This window comes from Erpetoichthys calabaricus, chromosome 18 (genome assembly GCF_900747795.2).
Source record: "Erpetoichthys calabaricus chromosome 18, fErpCal1.3, whole genome shotgun sequence".
Taxonomy (NCBI): Eukaryota; Metazoa; Chordata; class Cladistia; order Polypteriformes; family Polypteridae; genus Erpetoichthys; species Erpetoichthys calabaricus.
This window is the reverse complement of record NC_041411.2, coordinates 46,034,655-46,045,436: the sequence shown is the minus strand read 5'-3', so window position 1 is coordinate 46,045,436 and position 10,782 is coordinate 46,034,655.

The following is a 10,782-nucleotide window of genomic DNA, read 5'->3' as shown; positions in this document are numbered from 1 at the left end:
AAGTGTCCAGTGGGACCTCTGATACAACAACCACTGCGACAATTTTAATACAACTACTACTGCTACTACTAATAATATAGAATACAACTACTGCTATTATTATTATTAATACAAATAATAATAATGATGATTATATAGCATACAACACCTTGAGCATGGGAAAGGTGCTATATAAATAAAATTAATTACTACTTCTACTACTAATAATATAAAATACAACAACAACTACTACTAGTAATAATAGTATTGAATATGATTACTACTGGTACAACTTAAAATACAACTAAAGAATACAGCAACTACTACTAATATTAATGCAGAATGCAGCAACTACTATTACTATGAATAATAATATAAAAAATACATCAACTACTACAACTAATAATACAGAATGCAAAAATACAGCTACTACTATTACTAAAAAATATATAAAATACCCCCCGGTTTTATAGGGCAGAGGGTGGTGATTGGTGGGTAGACCTGCCTCTTTTGGGGACCGCCCACAAAACACATGGATCATAACACAGGTAACTTATATGCATTGACAAAACTTAAAATGAAGAATGCTGTACATAAATAACATAAATCAAAGAATAAAAAATGAACAAAAGAGGCAAAACATGAATTTGTACCACATGACAACAACTACTACTATTATTACTACTACTAATAATAATATATAAAATGCTACTAATACTGCTACTATACTTCTGCTAATAATAATATATAAAATACTACTGCTACTGATAATAATATCAAATTATAATAATAATTTATAAAATACTACTATTACTATTACTAATAATATATAAGATACTACTAATAATAATAATATACTGCATAAAGTATTGCAAGTAATAATAATATGTAAAATACAATTACTACTAGTACTACTGATAATAATAATTTATAAAGTACTACTACTAAATAATAATAACGAGCGGGCACATGACCAGGCGGTGTATATGCTTCGAGAACGAAGGTGGACGCGGCAGCACCATCTAAGAAGAGGCATGTTTGTCGCGGATGTGAATCGCTGTATGCAGCGTTTAAAACAGTTTGTTTGTCGCAGATGTGAATCACTGAATGAGCGTGCGACGGCGGTCCTCCAATTATCAGTCACGGACAATTGTATGTTGCCATCTCCAGAGTTCCATCTTTTCATTCACCTACAGTCGTATCCTCAAACCCACTCCATTTGGACAACTGTGTCTTTCAGGAAGTGTTCACCCATCAATACATAATTATGCGGCGTATGCTACGCCGCGGGTTGGCTAGTGAGACTATATAACATGTATATATCTTAAATAGTATCAATTTTGTAGCGAGCGTGCGGTGATCACCAGTGGCCTTATTGGCCAATTGTTTTCCTGGAAATTCTCAGTGCAGCTGGCTTAGAGAGACATTTTTTCTCAGCACCCCTTGATGCTTTGCAAGACCAGTGTGACATCACAGAGCGGTAGCAGCCATGTGTACTGTAAGTGCACTCCACCTCCACTGCCCGATTTGCTATGTTTATGTGTGATGTCACTACCCGATTGGCACTCTTTGTGCGTTTAACAATTAAAAATAAAAAAAACACTTTTCAGTGTTTTCATTTGACGGGTACATTAGTTCTCCACAATGAGAATATTATTTGAACATTTTGTTGTTCTACACTGACTCATTGTATGCTGTGGATTAAACATGTTAAGCTGCCCGTTATGTAGCACAGATTGGGTGGTGACAGGGAGAGCCCCCCAAGAAAAAAACACTGATCCCCCACATTGCAGGCTCTGTAGGTGTAGTGATAAGAGCTCAGGAGACCCACAGAGAGATGAAGGACTTGGAGTATTGTGGATTCAGAAGATAATTTTGTCTCTGGGAGGGAGTGCAGTGGTTAGAATGGCTGCCTCACAGCTCAAGTCACATTTTTGGTCACAATAATCGGTCTAGCAGTAGGCAGACACTTCCCTAACCATCTGGGACCCTTAAAATCTATTATAAATCACTCAAAACGAGTTCATTTTCTCCTTCTCCATTGATTTTAACCTCTTTTGTGTTAACCCTGATCGTCTATTGTGTTCAGAATTCTATGTAAATATGGTTAATCCAGTGTAGTACACGAATCAACCAATTTTGATGAGATATGGAGCATTAAGCTCTAAAAAAGCTTGGGACAATATTCTGCTGTCATCCTGTACATGAAATAACATTATACTGCAAAAAAGATTAATTTTTCTGTATGCTAACTTCTCAATATTCATGTGTGGGGTGAAGCTTTCAACAAAAATCACATTGGCGTATAAAAGAACAGTTGTAAAGCCAGTTTTAGAACAAACTGAATCTGAGCCATTAGTTGAATCAAGCAACAGTGATGACAATGTGAATCAATCATTGGACGTTGACACGGATAGTGCAACTGATGTGTATGGCACTGTACAACCAAACTGCTGTGATATGCCCGGTGAATTCTGTCCTGTAAAAGTTTATTGCAGAGCAAGTAGCTTCATAACAAAAAGGTAAAATGGTTATGATCAAGTGGAAGGACAAGAGAGACGTTAGCTCTGTAGGCACTGTTTACAATGCAAGAACTGCCGATGTTCATGTTGGCACATATGAGCGATTGGGAGACAGTCAGGGCTCATTTGATAGTAGTTGCCCTCCAAACCAGGGGTTAGCTCTGCCATCCAATGTCTCTCTTCTACCTCATTCATCGGGAAGAATGACTGACAGATTGGCCTCCGATGATGTCTACCAAAGCTGCATCTATCTCAGAGTTTCCTTAATACTGCCTTCTTGAAACAGTCTGATTGCCAACCAAACAAAATGATAAAAACCTTTTTTTCAACATCATAATATGTAGGGATCATTTTGGTACCCCAAACCTTTGTGATCTTTTGTTGTTTATTATTTTACAGTGCCAGGTGAATGTGGAAGTCACTGAGCCTTGCGCAGTAGTAGCCTACAATAACACAAGGGGTGTGTCGATTGTGCGGATCAGGCACCGACATTCAATCTTCTCATGTGCAAGCTACAGAAAAAAATAAAAGCGCACAAAGAAACACACTTCTACCATCCCAACTGCGACTTTGGGCTGTGTGTTGGTTTCAAAACATGTCACATGAAGGACGAGTACTAAGTCTGCATCAGTACAGCAGTGGACACCAGACATACTTTTACTACTGTATTTACATGTTTCTGTTACACCTAATAACATTTCTGTCTATTATAAAATAAAATCTTGAGACGAGACGAGACTATAGCCAAGAGATTTTCTCAAGTCCCGCCCTCCTCTCAACCATTTACTGTTAACGGCCCATGCCCGCGGTCCTCTCACCTCTCATCTCTCATTCTTGTGAATGCTTTTGTCACTCACAGTTCCTGCGCTCTCAGCTCTTATAAATTTTTATGTTTTTTTCACTTTAAGTTCCCAATTAAAGAAGACGTATTATGTCCAAATCTTAATGAAGAATTTAATCACAAAGGGTTATCAACAGAAGAAATGAGTACACAGGCAATCCTAGCACTGAGAAATGATGAAGTCAAACAAATTAACACCAAAAATGTCGATCAGCTATATGGCAAATTGGTTAAATACGTATCAATAGACTATGCTGAAACAGTTGGTGGTGATTGTGTGGAAGATGAAAACATCAACTTACAATATCCTGTAGAATATCTACAACTGTTAACACTGTCCGGTCTTCCACCGCCCGAATTACTGTTGAAAGAAGGATATATCGTAATGTTATTGTGTAATTTATGTCTGAGTGATGGGCTATGCAGTAGGACAAGATTAGTTGTATTCTAATTGGTCAAACAATTCTGACATGTAAAATTTTAACAGGTGACAAGAAAGGTAATGTAGTACATCTTCCCCAGATAACATTAGACACTAAAAGAGATCTTGATATGCCATTCATATTAAAACATTTACAGTTTCCCGTTAGAATAGCTTTTCCTATGACAATTAACAAATCACAGGGACAAACATTCGAAAAAGTCGGTTTATTTATTAGAGAGAAAGAAACGAAATTCACTCACGGGCAGTTATACATGGCATTGTCACGATGTAACTCCAAACACGGAATCAAAATTCAATGCAATATTGACAAAAAGTTAATTCCAAATATTGTTTTTACTGAAGTTTTACAGCAAAAGTGTAAGTTTAAAAAGTATTTGAGTGTTAATTTCAAAGCCAAACAGAACGAAAATGTATAACGCAACGAATACCTCTAACGCAACATGAAACATAATTTTCTTTCAATCTATTACGTTTTACTATTTTTTACTAGGGTTAATTACTCGCTGTAATGTAAAATAGTTAGTTCTATTATGCATATGTAACAATTCCCATGAAAATAACAATCTGTTTAAATTGTACATCCGCTTCCCCATACGTGAGTGGCAGAGCTGCGAAGTGAGTAGCACGTAGCACCTGCCTGGGGGTTGGTGAACGAAGCGAGCAGGGGGCAGAGCCCCCTAGTTTTCTTGAAAAAAATGCAACATTTTTGGCTCATTTTTCCAGGGGTAAACATAACACTAAGGAGGCTGCAGCATTCCGCAAGGTTTTCTAAATTTCCCAGACATTTCCACATTTTTGTCGAACTTGAGGTGAAGCAAATTCAGTGGGGTTTGCCCATCACTGTTGAGAAAACACAAGTAGCAATTACAAATGAACACAAATCCAAATGGATTCCTGACAATGACTAAGTACAAGTGCGGTAATACTTTAATTTCTTCGTGATTATTTCATGTACTTTCTTGATGATCTGTTAGCTAATTTTGCCCTGATTGGTGTTTCACAGCAGAAGTTTAAATCTCACAGGTATGTACTGTATATCGCTATACACAAACACACAAGTGATTATCTGGTCAGTTTTTAGCATGTGAAGATAGTTAAACCCGATCACATTCCAAGATAACATTTTAGCCCTTTTATCATACCATCCCCAACTCAGTCATTACTGACAATAATTGTGACTTGAATAGAAGACTTCTTAGCAGGTCTTGTCAGGCTTTGGGGGGGAGCCAAGGAGATTGGCAAGAAATATATAATCCTGTAAGGTGTTTACAGTAAATCATTCTCCTGACTTGGTAATTGTGGCGAACGCTTCAGTTGTCTGGCACTAATGCAATGCACTTCTTCACTGGGTCATTGTCGCTCAGTAGTGTGATCTGTGAGTACATTCGCACATAAACACATGCCAGAAACTGAATTCGTTATTAAGCTTCTACCTTCGATCATTAACTTGTCTGACACCTGCCAGTCAGGGGTGAAGTTGCGGATTTACTGTCATGCTGCTAGACGAAGAGAAACACTTACTGTAAAGGATGAAATGATGGCAGCACAGTGCTTGGGCACTGACTGGATTTCTAGCTTTTTTATTATGACTTAACTCTAAGATCACTTATATGCTTTGGACATACAGGGGATTCAGAAACTATTCAGACCCCTTCACTCTCTGCACATGGTTGTGCTGTAGGTTAATTTTTAAATGGATAAGTTTGCCATTTTTGCAAATCAGTCTACACTCAATAGCCCATAATGACAAAGTGAAAACATGTTTTTAGAACAGTTGCAAATTTATTAAGAATCAAAAACTGAAATCTCTCCTTCATGTAAGTATTCATATCCTTAATTCAGTGCTTTGTAGAAGCCCCATTGGCAGCAATTCCAGCTTTGAATTTCCCTGGGTAAGTCTCTACAAGCTTTCCACACCTGGATTTGGGCAGCTTATCCCACTCTTCCTGGTAGATCCTGTTAGGCTGTATTAGACTGGATGGGAAATGTCTGTAAACTACCATCTTCCTGTGTCTCCACAGATGTTCTATGGGGTTTAAGTCTGGACTTTAGCTAGGAGATTCAAAGACAGTCAGAGACTTGTCCCAATGTCTCACAATGTCTCACAATTAACTGTCATGCCGCCGTTTGTCCGTTGAGTCCATGTGTGCTCCTTGCTGTCCTGACTGATGACTGGGTGAACAGATGGATGAAACAGGCCCTTAGATGTTCCACCCAGTGGCACCCTGGCTTCCTCTTTGTCATGTACAGTACATCATGATTTTTCTTCAGGGGAAAAATTCTACTGACATGTTTGTGCAGTCAAGCTGGATATTTTAGATCCCCACTTAGTTGTTACTGAAGGAAATCACCTCTGACATTGCATTACACGAGTCCTGCTTCTTAGAGACATTTCCTTCTCATGTTTATATCTTGCAGGCTGTAGAAGATTCATTTCATAAAGGAAAATGCATCAGATCTCCTCCTAAAATCCAGAATGGTTCTACTCTGCCAGTTTAAATTGGCACAGTTTGTTGTGCAGGACTCAGTTAATAAGTTGTCTTTGAGGCTGAATGGTAACAAATACCACCAATCACAGCAAGATCTTTTCTCAACCGTTTTTGCTCAGCAGTGTCTTTGATGTCTGCAGGAATTGAGGAGAGCTTGTTTTTCTGGTTGCCTTTTATCCACTTGTTGAAGGTGGCAGATGACTAAAGCACAGCAATTAATGAGAAGTGAATCCCATTTGCCTTTGACTAATTCTAAACTGTGGACTGCAGTTCCACTGCCCGTGTTTTCAGTTTGCATCTTTTGTGGAGTCTGTTTTTAAGGAAATTTAGCAAAGAAGGAAATGGACAGTAGTAGAACCACTGAGATGTGAACCAGCCTCGCGGAAATGGCACATAACACTCTGAAAGCTGCTTATCTTAATTTGTTCTCACTTGGTGGGGAGAAAGTTTGTCCCTGAAGATTTGGAAGAAAGGCAGGAACCCAACCTGGATGGGGTACCAGTCAGTCGCAGGGACCATTCACACAGACAAAAGGAGCATTTAGAATTAGATAGCAGCCAAACCACGTGCAATTCAGAAGAGGCCATCCACCTGTTTGGGCCCGGCGAGTACTTGGATGGGAGACCATCTAGGAAATGCTTGGATTGCTGCTGGAAGAGGTGTTGTTGAGGCCAGCAGGGGGCGCTTACCTTGTGGTCTGAATGTATATCCCAGTGCAGTGATGGGGATTCTGTGAAAATGGTGCCGTCCTTCAGATTAGATGTAAGATTGAGGTTTGTGATCATAACAGATCCCTGGGTGTCCTTCAAAAACAGTGCGGTGTACCCCGATGTCCTAGCTAAACTGGCCACCTCAGCCTGGTCATTCTGTCCCTCTAATCATCCCCTGTCTCTAATTGGCTGTTTCATTCACTAACATCTAATTGTGTGGTAAGCGTACTGACGCAAAAGTGGCTGTCATTGCATCATCTAGGTGGATGCTGCACATTAGTGGTGGTTGAAGTGGTTCCCCAATCATTGAAGCATTTTGAGTATTGAGATGTAAATGTAAAGAATTATTATGATTATGTACAATTTTTTGAATGAGAGCAGAAATCCCACAGGAAACAATCAAAGAAGCTAACGCCACATGGGTAACCACTGGGTACAGGATTTGCACTTTCCTTCTAATACGCATTGTAGGATATCTAGTCCTCAGTTGCTCTTTTGAGTGATTGTGGCTTTTGATAGGAGCTGATGTCATCAGATGATGCCCAGCCTTCCTCGGGTGTTTCAACCCTTAACCATAACACCCTCTGGTCCAAACCACTGCCCATCAGCTCCTAGCTTTCATCTCCTCTCCTCCCTTTTATTCCATAACCCCCAAGAAGCTAATTCTGTTGCCTCTCCTTTCCTGTTAACCTCAAAGCTGTAAGCATATTCCATATCACTTGTCCTGGGAATCCCCCACATCCAACCCCAACTGGCGACCTTGGACCAGATGTTTTATACATGGTGGCTTTCGCTTCATAAGCTTCTTCACACCATTCCTCTGTTGGGACAGTTAATACAGTATGATCAAGATGATCTCACCAGGTGACCACATCCAGTCTAAGGGATGTTTGGACCACTGAGGGGAGTCTGCAGCTTCCTTGCCAAGTCCACCCTCATCTCCTACCCTTCTGCCTTCTGAAGTTGGTTGCTCTTGGTCTTTCTTGAAACTGGTGTCCTCTATCCTGCTCTAATGAATTAGAGGGATGGTGCTGCTGTTCCCCAGGTTTGAAATTTCTTACCTGTCTCCTGCACCAAGATATTTTTTTAGCACAAGATGTACTTTGTTGAGCCACCACATGTATCTTCTTTGGGTGAGTGTAGTGTTGCAGCTTGGCAAGATTTTGCCTATGGTGCTTTTCCTGCCATAGAGCCCACAAAGTGGATCTTCTCTCAGCTCCCGCCAGTACAAGTTTGCTGGTGATGGAAGGGTGTTGTATAATGATCGGAGCAGAAAAGAAATCAAGCTTCCAAAAGTTCAGTCCATGAGACTTTCCTCTTCAGGAGGTGCCACTTTGTCCAAGCTTGGGTCAATGCCAGCTTCACTCTCCTGCCTTTAGTAGTTGAAGCTGTCTTTAAAACAAATATGACCTGTCCTGACTGTCCTCGGCAGTATATGCATTGGTGTGTGGACAGTAGGGGGCGTAGCAGCACCCCAAACCCCAGACACAGCTGCGAACACACACATTCTGGTACAATAAAAGGCTTTTTATTAACATGATTAACTTCATAAGGCTTCGCAGTACAATAAACTTCTTAATCTTTCCCCTCCACTCTTCCCGGTGAGCTTTGTCCTTACTTTGCACCTGACACCATTTTGCCCAGAAGAAGTGGAGTAATCTCCTTTATATCAGTCTCGGGAGTGTTGCACCACTGCACTGCATCCAGAAAGCATTTTGACAGCAGCTCCTTAAACTGGGGCCAGCTTCCCATCCCCCCCAAGCTCTACTGGAGGCTCCCATTAAGAAGACCTGCCTGAAAGTGCAAGTGCTCTGGAAACCCATGGCACTGGGAGGCAAACTTGGTCTACCCTTTCATCATCCAGGCCTCCTGGCCAGGTAAGATGTTATTCATCCCATCTTGGATGCCAGATTACCTGTGCTTTCTATGACAGATGGCAGAATAAGAAAGTGCATGTAAGTTGAAGGACTTCATTGTTGTTCCATGCCCTTAAAGACAAGAAGTTGGAACCATCCATCTCCAGCAAACAGGGAAAAGTAGACAAAGGAATGAGAGAGAGATGATCCAGTCTGAGTTACGGTACCAGGAGGAAGAAGGCAGGAGAGTGACATTGGCATTGGCCCAAGCTTGGACAAAGTGGCACCTTCTGAAGAGGAAAGTCTCATGGGCTGAACTTTTGGAAGCTTGATTTCTTTTCTGCTCCGATCATTATACAACACCCTTCCATCACCAGCAAACTTGTACTGGCGGGAGCTGAGAGAAGATCCACTTTGTGGGCTCTATGGCAGGAAAAGCACCATAGGCAAAATCTTGCCAAGCTGCAACACTACACTCACCCAAAGAAGATACATGTGGTGGCTCAACAAAGTACATCTTGTGCTAAAAAAATATCTTGGTGCAGGAGACAGGTAAGAAATTTCAAACCTGGGGAACAGCAGCACCATCCCTCTAATTCATTAGAGCAGGATAGAGGACACCAGTTTCAAGAAAGACCAAGAGCAACCAACTTCAGAAGGCAGAAGGGTAGGAGATGAGGGTGGACCTGGCAAGGAAGCTGCAGACTCCCCTCAGTGGTCCAAACATCCCTTAGACTGGATGTGGTCACCTGGTGAGATCATCTTGATCATACTGTATTAACTGTCCCAACAGAGGAATGGTGTGAAGAAGCTTATGAAGCAAAAGCCACCATGTATAAAACATCTGGTCCAAGGTCGCCAGTTGGGGTTGGATGTGGGGGATTCCCAGGACAAGTGATATGGAATATGCTTACAGCCCAACCATTTTCTAAAGAACAGGAGAAAAATTACAAAACAGCAGGAAACCATTCAGCCCAGTTGGCTCCTTTGGTTAGCTAGTCGATTGGCTGTTCTCTGCTCCTACTGTCCAGTTCTGCAATTCTGGACACTGCTGTGTGTATCGTGGTGTCCTTCTGTGAACTAATACAACATTGAGATGATCTGATTTGTATAACAAAGGTTTCTTGATTTATAAAGAAAAATTCAATGCCTTAAAATCCCCATTAAAATGTGTGCACTTTTTCCTTGGTTCTGTTTTAATTTGAATGGGAACACATAGGAATTTAAGAAGTAATTTCATATTTATCATGACTGTTTCATTTAAAAAGTACCAGATGCGCAATTTCCATCTTTCTCTTTTCAGTTACCTCAATACAGGGAATTAAATTCATTTCTTACTGCCTAATTTTTAAAAATGAGGTTTGATCATTTAAATGTATACAACTGAGATTTCATTTCACTGACAGCTGCAGACAATTTGTGTGTCTCCTTAGTTGTATTTGAATTTCATATTAATTTATGCAGGTTAGAAAAGAGCCCAAATCAGATTTCAACAGATGCAACAGAGATGGTACTGCAACTCGCCTGTGGCCTCCAGACTGATGACATGCCAGGAGTTTGCTATGTTGGTTTAACATAGGTAGGTGGCCATTTCTATCTCTCTACACTACCTGTATGTAGTCCAAAGTCCATGGACACCCCTCAAAATGACTGTGTTTAGGTGTTTCACTGTTAACAGGTGCATAAAATCAGCAATGGCCATGCAATATCCATTACAGGAGAATGGGTCTTACTGAAGAGCTCAGTGACTTTAAACGTACCACTCTCATATGATGTTATTTATCTTTGTTCAAGTCAGTATGTGAAATTTCTGCTCTGCCAGATCTGCCCCAGTGCTGTTATTGTAAAGTGGAAACGTCAAGGAGCAGCAACAGCTGAGTCAAGAAGTGGTAGAACATACAAACTCACAGAGCGGGCCAGCTGAGTGCTGAAGCAAATAG